Source organism: Rissa tridactyla, chromosome 9, assembly GCF_028500815.1.
Source record: "Rissa tridactyla isolate bRisTri1 chromosome 9, bRisTri1.patW.cur.20221130, whole genome shotgun sequence".
NCBI classification, from domain to species: Eukaryota; Metazoa; Chordata; class Aves; order Charadriiformes; family Laridae; genus Rissa; species Rissa tridactyla.
Window position 1 is genome coordinate 40,569,640 of NC_071474.1, and position 14,652 is coordinate 40,584,291.

A 14,652-nucleotide genomic window follows, 5' to 3' on the forward strand; every position below is an offset into this window, starting at 1 on the left:
TAATAAGTTGGTAACAGCTTAAACTACTCACTTTTGAAAAAGGTAATAAACTGTTCAGTTATATGGAGGTCTGAAATATGTCCATGGCCCTTTTGTGTCCTGCCAGGAAGAAGCAGAACTTCCTCTGCTTAGGAGAAGGTTCTCAAACACCGGCAAGATCAGTTCCCTATATGCGCAAAACATCTCCCCCAAAAATAAGGTAGCAGAATTAGATGAATATCACCTCTCAGTTATGTGACTAACAAAACAGATACAGCCTTTACTGTAGAAGATATAAATAGCATGTGCTGCAGGCCTCTCAAGTCTGTGCTGGATATGATCACTCAGAAGTCAGCTGGGTATTTTAGATTAAAATTTTTCTATAATCTTTTTCTGCAAATAATTAGTACATTTGCGCAGTCAATACAGGAAATGGGTTGATTTGACAACATACCTGAATACGGCACCATAAACGTGCCTCTTCACTGCTTTTATTTACTTTTCAATTTGAAATTGTGGTGCACTTCCACAGGTGTTTATATGACATCTACACCTGGAGAGCAAGCTGTCTGGCTTGTTAGCGTCTACTAACAACTAACTAACCTGGCTAGCACTCTCTTTTTGGCTTAATGTTTTCAAAAGTAGCTAATTACATCCTTCCTTTCCTCTTTTTCCAGCCTCCTCTAACTCCCCATTTCTTCTTCACCCCCTCCCCAACCCTCACCTTTTCTCTTTCTCTCAGGAGCAAATGCTAACAGAATTTATATTCAGCAGCTTGTCATATGACAGACATCTATTTTTCACTTGTCAGACTGGCCAAAATTGAAGCAAAAGCGTGTTCATATGACAATCAACTAATGCAGGTTGTCTGGGTCAAATCTTCATCGAAAGATGGGTGCAGCAAACATGCTTGAAAGTTATTTAATTAAAAATATTCAGGCTCAGATAACAAGGGACAAAATTTCTGCATAAACATTAAGGACAGTTTTTTAAACACTAAAAAAAGGCACAGGATGGGCACAACTACAAGCACATTGGAAAAATCTATAGTCATATAACAAGGTATCCCTTTTTAAACAAATCTATCTGTAAAAAGAAAACTGAAAGTGGTTAATCCTTTACCCTCCAATAAACAGCTAAAAATTTACACGTGCTGCCAGTTTGAATAGGACCTACCATGTTTAATATATTACGGGTTATATTTTTTCCTAGATAAATCAATAACAGGCAGCCATTCCCCAAGGTGAAAATATACACTAAGAGGTAAAGACACCAGGCCAAACAACCTTTTACTTGCTTAAGAAGTAGTAATAGTAGTGGGTTTCCCTTGCTTGCAGTGAATGTAGGTGGATTTTATCTCTGCTGAAACATCGGTATGTAATGTAATAGTGTTAAAGAAACCAAATGACACTCCTCCCTGTTTGATAACACAACGCTTACTTTTCCGTTATTGATTCTTCCACATAAGTGGTCTGTATAGAACATAACATGCTGTTTAGATTATGCTCCACAATGTTTGAGACAGAGAGAACCCAGTAAGACAAAGGTTCCCAGCTGCATAAACAATCATACGCTGCTTACCGCCTGATATAAGAATGAAACAGCTGTATTAGCCTTGGCAGAGAATTATTTCAGACGCAACTGCACTTGATTTATATAGGGGATCCATGAACACAAAGCTAGACATGAATTTCTAGAAGCTGAGATGATCAGACTCACTTTATCTACTGCTGCTGCTATGTGAAACCAAGGTAATGGATGGTAAAACAGCAGCAGCCTGGGACTAGATGCTTTTGCCCAGTATCGTACTTCAATGTAACTTCACTTAAGAGAAGATGGTTATTTTCCCCCTTCTGCCAAAGGCCTGGAGTGCAGCAAGGCCTCTTCTCAGTGATGAAGAGATCAGAAGTTTTTTTCATATTTTAAGATACACAAATCGCAAACATAATAACTTCCATTTTCGTTAGACTGAACCAGATTTGGGTGGGCAAGTTCTGACAACCTATCACCCTTTAAGGACCTTGTCCTCTCCGTATTCCACTATACGAATTCCTTGCAGCTCCCCTCCAGCCATTCTGCTTTCTGTCCTCACAGAGGTACAGTCATCTCTAAATGACACAGCACACTAATTTCAGAAATGGCCAATAAAACCATGAAGCCAAAATTTCTCGCATGTCTAGCCATCTCTTCAAGTTTTATGAATGCTGGTTTTCAGATTTGACAGTTCCCTTTGATATTACCAATGTCTCCAGGAGCACAGGGAAGTAAGTGATTAAATTCTGAGAACTTTCCTTACATAACAAGGCATTTAAAAACACTCTTCTAACGAAGAAAAGCAGTGGTATTTACTCCCTTATAAGACTCTATACTACAGCTAAAATGACATAAAGCAGTTTACAGGTTGTAATTTTTGTGACCTCTGTAAAGGCTGTAAAGAGCAACAGAGCCAGGGAACTTTTAAAATTTTAAGCAAACTATAAAGAGAAGTGTTCCAAAGCTCAAAGACTCCAATTCCACTGCATGCTGCCTGCATGCACAAAACATGTTTATATGTCTGAAAACAAAATTGAGTTATAATAGTTAATATGGAGGGGGTGTTTACAAAGGGATTTTAATCCCTGTATTTGGAGGACTAAGATAAATTCTGGGAATGAATTAACCATAAAAAACCACCACAGAGTGAGTGAAGCATTTGGATGCATTAGCAGCTCCCACAGAGAGTACGCTGAACTCAGTGGATCAGTAACCCTGTCCCACAAGGCAACTTCTTTGTTCCCTTACACAAAGCACATTTAAGCACATTTTTATGCAGGACTCAGGGTTCGATTCCGGTATTTTAAAAGTGGTAAATTGTGTTTAAAATCTTGAATGCCATCCTGAGAGTCAGGAGTCCTGAGTTCTGTTCTCATGTTGGACTCCCGGTTGCCACGTGATCTGGGGCAGGTCGGCAACCTTGCAGTCTTTCAGTTTACCAGCCTGCAATATGGGTATAATAATATTTGTCTGTGTGAATAAGATATTTTAAGATTGAGCATCTGTAGCGCAGTTTGAGAGTCTCAGGTGAAAGGCATTACATAAATCCAAAGGATATTATGCTTTGGAAGATGAAATGTGAAGAATTCTTTTCAGTTATTTTAAACTATTGACAAAACCCATTTTGTCAAATTTGATCATACATTTAGAAAAAAAGCTTTTGGGGTAAAGTTTCTAATTCCTTTTTGATTATCTGTTTTTATCAAGTTTGCTTCATTTGCAAGAATGGGAGAGCAACTGAAATGAAACTGTAAGCCAACCGAAGTCATAGTATACTGTAGATGTGTACAAAACCCACCCGTTTACAAGCTGCAAAAGCTTCCATTCAAAAAGGAAGGCAACCTGCCACACACTGCAAAAGCAATTCATTTTTATGAAATGCATGCCTTTGTGAATCATAAGCAGACTTTCTACAAAACTGTCTCTCTTTTTCTCCTGATTCCCTGCAGACGTGTGCAATTTTCACTGCCTGTCAGTTTATCAAAAAGACCAGAGCATCAAATTTCAGCTCTGGATTGTCAGGTCTGATCCCTATTTCCTTTCAAATTCCAAAATACTGACACATTGATTGGAGTTCATAGTGTCAGACAACAGCACTTAAGAGACATTTTTGCTAAAATATAGCTTCTGATCTACCTTTTATGTTTTGTTGGGTTTTTTTTTTCCCCTTTTGCAGCCTCAAGAGTATTGATCTGGGACTCATTTATATATGATTTTCACAAAGTAGAAGGCAATTCGCTCAAACAAAACAGTCCTTTTGTATAACCTTTTAAAAGGGGGCCCATCAAAGGGGATTGATCTAGCTTATTTAGTTTGCCGAGACATTCCCCTAGCACTTCCATGAATTGCCTGTATCTTTAAGCTCTGAAATGCTAGCAAGAAAGATCTAAAACAAGCGCTCACGGCTACACAGAGTGCTCAGTGTATTGCAAAGTTTTGGCATGTTAGCATCACATAAAAGTTGTGACTCCGTAGCAACAAACATTTTTATACATACACATGCACACATACTCACATACTCTGGTAATACTGGGTGTTATCTGTAAAACATCTTTAGTAAATACATTATCACAGCAGATCTCTATCAGATATTATCTGACAATGTCGTTGATTCAGTGTTTTGATTCTGACATAGACTCCTCTCTAAATTACAAATCTCTGAGCCACCCAAACAGTCATCCTGTATCCTCAACAATTTGTCGTTTTTCACTGGAGATTGTGAGACTGTGTTGGGAACTGCATATGCATGTATTTCAGAAGTAATAGCAGCATTTCAAGGTACTGCAGTAGTTCCACTAATTGCATAACAATGGATTTTGAAGTACTCTAATCTGTGTGTACATTGTAATTTAATGTAAATGGTTAATTGTATTCTCCCTCAAGTGTGGAAGTCAGAGAACGCTGTGATGTTTCTCTAATTACACTCTAAATAAGTTCACTTCTTTTCCAAAAGTGTAAGGTGGTACGTTCTTTTACACACACACACACACACACACACACACACAATCATTTTGATAGAAAAATCACTTGTTTCTTTGACAGCCACTATGGGAGCAGAAACCAAAATATCTGCTCCACCATACTCTCAACTAGACCTCTTCCTTTCAGAGACAAAAATTCTCAAGGCTACTTTCAAACCATGATTGCACATTGGAGAAAGATGGACTAACTGGATGAAAACTTTCAGAAGTTTCTCAATAAAATTTCAAAGGACAAAGGAGTAAGAACAAATATGAAATTTTACAGTGTTTGAATTGGTATCAGAGGTCAATGAATAACAATCCTTGAACTTCCACAGAAGAAATAATAGCTAAAATAATATATCGGCTAAATTTCTGATGTTAAAGCAAAAACTGATTTATGTCAACCTCTGTAAAAGCTACCCACCTCTCTTCAAAAACGCTGTATGAAAGTTACATGAATTTTATCACGTTCACTCTTAAACCCTCTCATATCTGAACAGTGATATGAGATGCTTTTGTACTATCCTTATAGTTTACTTTCTATTTGTATTAACTTCAGAGAGCTTCAAAACATATACGTTATTTTTAAAAGGATACTAGGAAGACATTTGGGGTTGGGGGGAGAGGAGAAAACAACAATACATCTGTTTAACTGGTAAACTCCTAAATTCCCAAAAGCAGAAATGCCTTTGTCCACCACCTGAACTATGAATGGAGAAAGATATTCTATATGCAACTCAAACACATCATGCAGGTAAAGGAAAAGAGATAAAATTAACTGAAGAGAAACTTAAGAAGTTGTTGTGCTGGCAACATCTAGAGTTTGTGGGACTGAGGACTGCGCACACAGGGCACTGCAATTTGAAACACAAACTTCCTTCTGCAGGAATTGACCTACATTTACAGAAAGAGTTGAAGCTGCCATTTGCTCATCTTAGGATGTCTGTTTTTAGGCTTCCGTATGATACTGGTTATATCCTGGTTATATCCAGAACAGTCATGTACATAACAATGAAACCATGAAAAGTTAATATCTAACTACAAGCGTATATGAAACCTTTAATACACTGTATTTGTATATCATATATACATTATAACACACAGATATACAGCTACAGCCACAGATACGAGCTAAAAGAGAAGAGCTGGTTTTCATTTTTAGGCCTGAGTGAACTTGTAAAAGCTATTATGGACAGAACAAATCCCTTTTGCCCTTTGCTATGCTCTTTGTTTTAAAGGACTTAAAATACTTTGCTTCTATTTGAATATGGAATAGACAGATAAACAGATGAGTGACAATACAGGATATGTGTCGTGATGTTCTCCCATTATTACAGAACCCTATTTTTATGCAAGTAAATCAGCACTTTCACAAAAAGGTAGGAATATGTTTGGCTAAATGAAACATCGTTTACGAAGTTTTCAACACTATTACTTTTGATCCATTAGCACCTAAATCCCAAGCCAAGATCAGGGTAGAAGTCTTGTTTCTAAATCATTTACAATTTAGTTAATTAATACCAAAAGAAAACCAAGGCACAGAAAAGTTGAGTGACTTGCTAAGGGTCATAAAGTAGCTCAACAGCAGAGGCAATAAAAGAGCCCTGGTTGACTTTCATCCCATTTCCCTTCCCACTGTGTCTTTTACGCTGCAACACACAGGGCTCAGTTTCCTCCATGTGTTACTCTGTCAGGTAAAAATATAAACTGGTAAAACTACATAGAATTCTTTTTACTGGAATTAACTGGCATTGGCGTTTCATTTGTGAGAGGATTCCATCATTTATGTTTCATAGAATAGACCAGAATTTGTAGCTGCCCGCGCTACAAAATAATCCAAATAAAAAAAAATAAAATTAATTTCTGAAGATCTAAAACGCTTCCAATGTCTTTCTTTAAAATAAAATGGAACAGAAGGCTACCCTGCACAATTTCTTAATTCCTCATGTCAGTTGTTCCAGAATCAGAACCTCATTACTGCTAAATTTGGAGACAGCAGGTTATGTGTAACCTATGAAAATTCTCAGACTATGAATGCCCCAAAAGGCAGAAGAATCTTCTGTCAGCACGGATGTACATACATGGGTTGGGATGCGAGATCTTTACAAACCAGCTGGGTGTGAGCTGGTCAGGAAGTCAGGTACTCAAATATGTGCAGACTCACATATTGTGCAGGAAAAAATCCCCAACCAAACATTAAGTAAAAGCATGTCCTGAACTCCTCTGGAATCATCATGGTGAGACTGAGCGCTTCCTTACTTCATCAGTTGTCATGAATTGCTGTTCATGTCCAGGCCTTCTATGTCACCAGCACTTATACAGCAAAATGTTGGACTTGGTATCAGCTGGCAGACCCATTTTTTTCTGTGTCTTTCCTCCGGTGCAGAGATGACATCTTTCACGTGTTTCCAGTCACTGGTAAGGCTGCCACAGCTTCAATCAGATTAGGATATTGCCTATACAACTCTGAGCACAGCAGGACCAAATACACCTGTAACACAGGCTTCTATACTTCTAGAAAAGAAAGACTTGCTAGCAGAAGAGCAGGCAGAAACGCTATGTCAGCTGTCCATCTAAAGCAATCATCATTTGGCAGTAAAGCCTTACTGAAAATGGCCAGTGAGCTGGGGCAGTGGGCACAGTGCCATTCAAACAGATGGGCAGGGGTCTTAGGCAGCCAAGAGACCGTGTATGTGTGTCAAGTGAGGGTACTTAGGGCAGGATTCCCAGCTGGGAATATCCACATGGCTATCCAGCCTAAGCTTGCACTTTGACAAAGAAACGCACCATTGCTAATCCAGCTCAGGGTTGGATTAAATTGGAAAGAAAAAGAAGAGCTTCCATCACGACTTTGGACTCAGGACGGCCACGTGGCTGGAACAGAGGAAGGTCTGTTTCTGCATTTTCTGTTGTCTTTTGCTGCAATGCCTGCATGGAAAACTATGTCCTAACTGGATAAGGTAGGAAATACGGGAGCCCGTGTTGTCTTCAACTGAGGAAGAGCTTTACTTACTCTTTTTAATATACACACACATAAGTAATATTACTCTTACCAACCCCATACTTAACTATCTGCAGTGTCAGTAATTGTCTCTCTTTTTCTGCCATAACTTTGGTTATGCAATGTATATTGCATTTTATATATATATGTGTACATCTAAAATATGGGAATAACTGCTACGCAAAACGTACTCCAGACATTCCACTTACAACATTATGTTTTCTGAGTCCCTGCATGGAATTCATATGAGGGATTGCAAGGCAGAGGCATGGAACAAAATCTCCATTGATGTCAAAACCTAAATTACATTAGAAGTGAACATTTTGGGTCCAACTCTACCCTATTTTAAGCTCTAAGTAAATCACAAAACAATCAATAGGACCACAGAGGGGTAAGTGAGGACTGAATGTGTACCTTTAGTAACTAGTAGAGAAGTGATTAATTACATTTAATTCAATGTTAGTGCATGCGTTAGCCAACTAAAAGAATACCGTAAGCAACCAGATACTTCATTTCACACACAATACGAAATCCATAATCAGGACTAGTTATACTTAGATGATAACATTTAGTACTTCTAGGTCATTCAGGACCATGGATTTTAAATAATTTCCACTACACTTCTAAGAGGCAAGAGGTATTATCACCATACTACATATAAAGAACTGACACCACAAGCAGCTTTAAGGACTTGCTTGCTTTGGATGAAATAAGTGGCAACGGTTATGGAATTACAAGGAAGTTTCTCATTCCTAATTTTGTGGCAAAACCACTAGATCTTAAGTTTTCAGGGCCAGAAGAAATAACTTTATGATTGCTAGGATTGTCGCTAATGTAATTTATGCTATAAAGAAAAAGCCGTCATCATGAAAGTTTAAAAACTACAGGATTTGATTCACAACAGCATCTGTAGGGTTTAGAACAAGAGGGTTTGTGTAAGAGAGGTTGGATGCTGCAGAGAGGGGTAGGAAGCAGAACAGAAAAAGTGACTGCACGCCATTTGCAGACCTTGGCGGTCTTTTGGGTTCATGGAACACATACAGCTTTGCAACTAAGGTCGTTGTGAATAGATTTGAGCTTGAAGTGTTTTAAATACCTTTAATATTGATTATCTTCATGAGAAAATGTTATATTTAATATTATTCTGTTCTATAAGGGGTTAGAAAAAATTATATTCATGTTCTCACTAGTATGTAAATCATCACATTTGTGTGAAGACTTCCCCAAGATTTCTCTGAGCTTTAGTGGCACGCTCTTTAAAAAGCACTATACATTTCAATAACAAATGATATTCCAGTCTTCCATCTAATTACTAAACATCACCCTAAATTTGAAACACTGACCTTTCACTTACATCTCCTTCAGACACAAAAAATAGACAGAAAGAAACGTGGCGTTACTCAATGAAAAAGGTGCAGTGTAGGATTCCTCAGTCCTATTAAAAGTGAAACTCAACAATCAGGCTGTATTTTAGCTGCAACCTTTTTTGTGAACAATACCGTTAGTCCAGTACAGCTAAAGCTAGACTTCTGTACCTTTGCTCTTTGTATTTTGATAGCCTACACATTCACATCGTGATGATTAATTACCATTTTCAATGATATGCCAAAGAAGTATTGTATATTTTTAGCACATCTGATTTTTTTTTCCATCAGTGCCAGTCATTCTGCAGAACCAGTATTCAGACAAAATATGCCAGGAGAAGTAACAGAATGCCACGCCAGCATTTAACACAAGGACAATCACATCCTCCTCAAACATGGATTGATGAGCTGGGGAATACAGAATGCTTTTGGATTTGCCTGTCTATAAGTGGTTCTGCGTAGAGAACTTAACAACATAAGCTTTGTGAAGCTCCCAAAAATGAGAAAAAGCATGTTGTGCTGTATCTCATTTCTATGTAAAATTAATGAAAATAAAGCAATGCACTTCCCATGCATAATGAATAACCATGCCAAACTGTATCAACTTTTTCAGACTTTTCCTCTAGAGGGCTTTTAAATGAGGTCAACAGCAAACATATCTTTACATTTGATCTGAGAGTGAGCAGCACAGAGTAACAGAGCTTGTCCATGCAAAGCACAGTAACAAGCTCTTCTTGATTTTGATGATGAAAAATAGAATACTAAACACTACCCGTGTATTCGAAGCAGATATGGATTTCACAGATTTGGTTAGAGAGAGAAGACAGGACTGTGAGTAGAGATACACAGTCCCCATTAACAATGCTGAAAAGATCAATGCTAGCTAAGCACAAGAATGACAACCCCATATGTCAGATTCTGTAGGACCAACAGCACGTGCCTCCTGAGGGAGAATATTATTCCATAGCAGAGTTTCAAAGAATCAGGTAAAATGCTCACATCCTACCTTAGAAACTGATAATTAGCATCCCATCTTAACAGAACGCAGCACCAGCATGGCCACAATAAGAAAAAAGCAGCAAACATTTTAGGGCACTATTAAGCGAACCTACCATAACAGCTCATGTTCTGTTTTCCTGGCTGGAAGCAGACCAGATCAGCATAGCTTGATTAAATATTGTAAATTTTCTCCTGGTCCATGCAAAGACACTATTTCTTGGCTATGACAGACAGACCACACTCTGGAAGTACAATATTATACAGCAAATGCGTTGCATAACTCAGAGCTCGTTCTTCCTGTGCTTGAATCAACTACCATTTTTGTTACTTTAATAAATGTGCTTTTATTACAGAGGAGAAACAAATTCCATTAAAGAAATTATTGGTAGCATTCTGGAGAGCTCTGTTAGCCCCGGCATCTCCTGGCTGACTTCTCACTGACTCTGCTAATTCCTCTTAATGCCCAGCGGCCTCACGCTGGTCTGTCCCAGGGCAGTAACACACACAGGAGTACCGGGGATCCCTCCCAGACAGTCCTAGAATCTGTTTGCCCCGTCTTGCCTTGTGCTCCTAACAAACACGGCCCGGCCTGGCTCTTTCGCAACCTCCATTTAGGACACATTGTGGTTATCTTTTCTACGGCGAGGCTGCAATTAGTGGACATATAGCTAAAGTAGCTACCCAGTCCAGCAGCTGCAGTTTGGCTGTGCGTGCGTAAGTTCAGAACATGTTGAAATTCACATCCCCGAAGCAAGATGAAATTGGAGCAGGGAAGCCTTGAGTCACTAGGCTTAGCAGCTCCCTCTCCTGGAAGGATGCTCTCTTCGGACAAGAAATAAGATCTTCCGCTGCCGCTTGGGAGAGGGCAATTTTTATCTTGGGAGTCTTACATAAGATTTTGCTGTAGACGTTTTATTAACAGAACTAACCTAATTAAGAGTCAGTCTTCTACCCCAGTGAGGCTAAAAGTAAAAGATAACATCCTTACTTACAATTTTCCGTATTAAGGGTCTATTTTTTATTTGTTTTAATTTTTTTACTAATTTTACTACTATTATTTAAATTATCATTAAATAAATCTTCGGTAAAACATACAATATCCAATTTCTACTGAAACCATACTGCGCTGGGCACTGTAAAACCTATTATAAGTCCTTTGTCCTGGAGATCTTGTCATCTGTATAGATTTTTATGTTATTTTTTTTTTAAATGTAGGACATAATGACTGACACGAGTGGTCTTACAGGAATTCTCACAGAAAATGTCAATAATCAAATCCACATCTCCAAAGTGATACTCTAATATTTTAAAAACAAGGCAATTACTTTTATAATTTTTTTTTAATTTAAAATGTTTCCCTTTTCAAAATCTTCTCTGCTTCTAGAACTTTCTAACTTTGTAGTTGGGATGCTTTTAGATTTAACTGGCAGTTAACCATGATTTTTCATCAATCAGTACATTTCGCAAAGTTAAAAGTAAAAAGTCTACACTTACTCTCAAATAACCTCATTAGTTCTTTTCTAAGAAGAGGCATTGTTGGAGTGTTTCTCTGCAGCACCCTGTTGCATGACTCAGGACAAATCAAACTAGGAATCAGGATTACAGAACTGGGCCACCAAAACTTTGAAGACATCTTGATTACAAACATAGATATTGCTGTTTGTTTGCTCCTCAACGTAAGGACCGATAAATCACTTCACAGTTACCTCTTACCAAAGATTAATCTCCACTTAAAATGGTGATAAAAAGAAAAGAGGCACCATTCCTCCCCTGTAATGCTGAATCCCGGAACGGGAACCTCACAGATCTTGTCCAACTTCCTTTTTTTTTTTTCATTTGCTTGCATTATTTCAGACGTGCTGGGGAAAAAGTGTTTACTATGTTTGAAACTTATTAAAATTATGAGAAAAACCTAATAAATACAAACATAAAAGAAAGCTTCTTCCTATATCCCAGCTCTTGTCACACTGCGTCTATTCAGGCAGACTATTCACAGCCATGACGGCAAGAACACAAAATTTTTATGTGCTATTCTAAGTGATCATTCAAAATGTGGGTTTCAGCTTCCACTTTATCATGGAATTGAAAATTTGGAATCTATTGAAGTTGTTTGTTGATATACAACTTGTTAAATACGTTTATTTGTATAGTAAATTTTAGTGTATTCAGATCTGTCATTAAAAGCAAACAGAATCCACAGAGCAATTACCGCTTAGGAATGTGAACGGCAATGCCATATCCCACCCCCAGCCCTGATATTCTTCTCTCTGTATGTCAGCATTTCTCCCCATAATGAATTCATCATCTCCCCAAAATGATTTCATCATTTTCTTCATATGTGTTATTTAAGAAAAAAGTTAGTAAGCAGTGATACTTCAGTGATCCATCTGTATAAACAGATGCATTAAACAGGCAGAAAGGGATCTGGAAGGAAAGAGACATCCTAAAATTCCTGGAGAAGAAGCTGCAACTATGCAAATTGTTCACAATCTCAGCAGTCTGGCTGGAATTTAGGGAATTTGGGTTAAGCCCCCAAAGTGAGCACAACCTACTGGGAAGGTGGAATGGCTAGGCTAAGTGATCACTAATTTGGGCTCTCTGAGGTAATTTACATTATAGTAATTAAAGTTTAGATTCCCTTGCTGTTCTATTTACGAACTCTATTAACCTATGACCTTTCTCTGAAGTTTACACCCAACTGTTTTCAATTTTTTTTCCTGAGCAAAAGGAAAGCGGTTCCTGTGGAAGTTATTTCTCGTAATAATTAATTGTATTTGGAGCCTGAGAGGTAGATACATACTTCAAGACAATCTGGCTGTAGTGTTGTGCCATGCAATTATGCTAGAGATCGGTCTTTGTGATCCTTCAGCTGAGCCATTGCTAATATCCTTGTTTCTGTTTGTATTGATTTTGCTTGAAGTGCAAGCCTGCCATGTGTTTTTCATTTAGTTGAATGTAAAATGATGGGTAAAATTCTGCTGCAAATTATAGTCATGCAAAGACAGAACATGCTTTGGCCCTATGTTCATATTTGGCTTTTATTAACTCAATTTTAATGACATTTTAATAAGCAAGCGCAATAACTTTTATGCTATGGCACAGGCACATTATAAAGGCAAGCGGAAAAATAATGTCTGGAGCTCTCTGTTGTAGCTGAAGCAATGCAAGATCTGCTTATCTGACCACATATAAACACATATCCTCACATATCCTAGTCTGGGAGTCACAAACGAGTTTATTCTGATCCACAGCTGAATAACTCTGGAACGAACATCACTGTTTCTTACTATGTCTTAATACATTTGTATCGCACACTGTTGTAGCATGTTACGATTCAGAGTATGCTGCTTGTGGAGGACGGATCTTTAGAGCTGAGAGCAATCATTCATATCCAGGACGCTTATAATGTGTAATACAATGGCTTAAGAACATAAAGTAGCATAAGTAGCATACTCAATAGCGTGGGGGAAAAAAAAATCTTCCCAAAGAAAGAGAAGTGAGTGCATCTGAGAGCTTTCTGCTTTGGGGAGCTGAAAATGGGCAACATGGATGCTAATTTCTGGAGAAAGGGGCAGGTGCTGGGCTACATAAAGAGCACACTCCTTTTCACAACAGGGGGAAACAGTGCACAGAGAGAATTAATGAGTTTGTTGGGCACCAGGGAATAAAACAGCATCATAAACTTCGGCAAACAACAAAGCTCCAGAGTTGGTCTTAATTTGTAATAGACTAAGCCTCAGGACTCTATTGCCCTTCTGTGGGACTGGCCCTTGAGATACAGCTGCTTTGCATCAGGCATTGATATAGCTACATCTGTAGGTTAATACATTTTTACGTATATAATCAACATGAAGAGCAGAGAGGTACGTGCACATTCATGGAGACATTGCCTTTCTGCTATAGGATGTATGACAGAGTATCTTATAGTTGGCTCCAGAATTACATTCATGGAAATATCTCATGGATTTTACTCAGAAATAACTTAGCACAAGATCTCTGTCTAAAATAAAGATTTAAGAAAAATGGATTCCCCAATACCACAAGCTAACTGTCCTTCAAGTTTATATTTTCCCTGAGAACCTGGATATGCTTTTTTGAATTTACATCACTAAAAATAAACAGCATATTCATTTGTATCATTGATAGAAAGACACGACCATCTGCCATCCTCAAGACACCTACATGAGACTGGTGCTTTTCTAACTGATCTTGGATATGATACATTCGTATTGCTTTTAATGTCACATGGAAAAGACATCAGCAGCTGAACCACCAGGATTTGGGACAAAAAAGTAGCATGCACCTATTCCTTTAATAAATTAGAAATGTTATCTCCTCCAAATTGCAAGTAAATTTGGAGTTAGTGCATTAGATATGTTAATCAGATCATTAATTTGTCGTGCTGTTAGTCCTGTCCTACCAGTAATTTTTTAAAGGATGTAACATAATTCATAGAGATACATTTTCAACCAAAAACATGAATTAATTGAATTCCACCAAAATTACTGTCCCTAATCAATCTGAATCCAGTTTCTGATCCACAGTTACTCACAAATATGCAAATAAATGTAATATTGGCTGAGAGCATCTTATTTAGATGCTGATTAAATAGTAATCACTCCCAATAATTTCCCAGGATGTAGATGCCATTGCTTGGGATCAGTTTAAGATTATGATCAGTGAAAGAGCAAAAGTTTGTTTAAATAAAGTTATTTCAAATTATGATTAAAGCACGTTGATTTTGACTAATGTGGATACATCATGTGCCATAGTACACGTGGTCATCTGTTGTTCTATTCTATTAAAGAGTTTG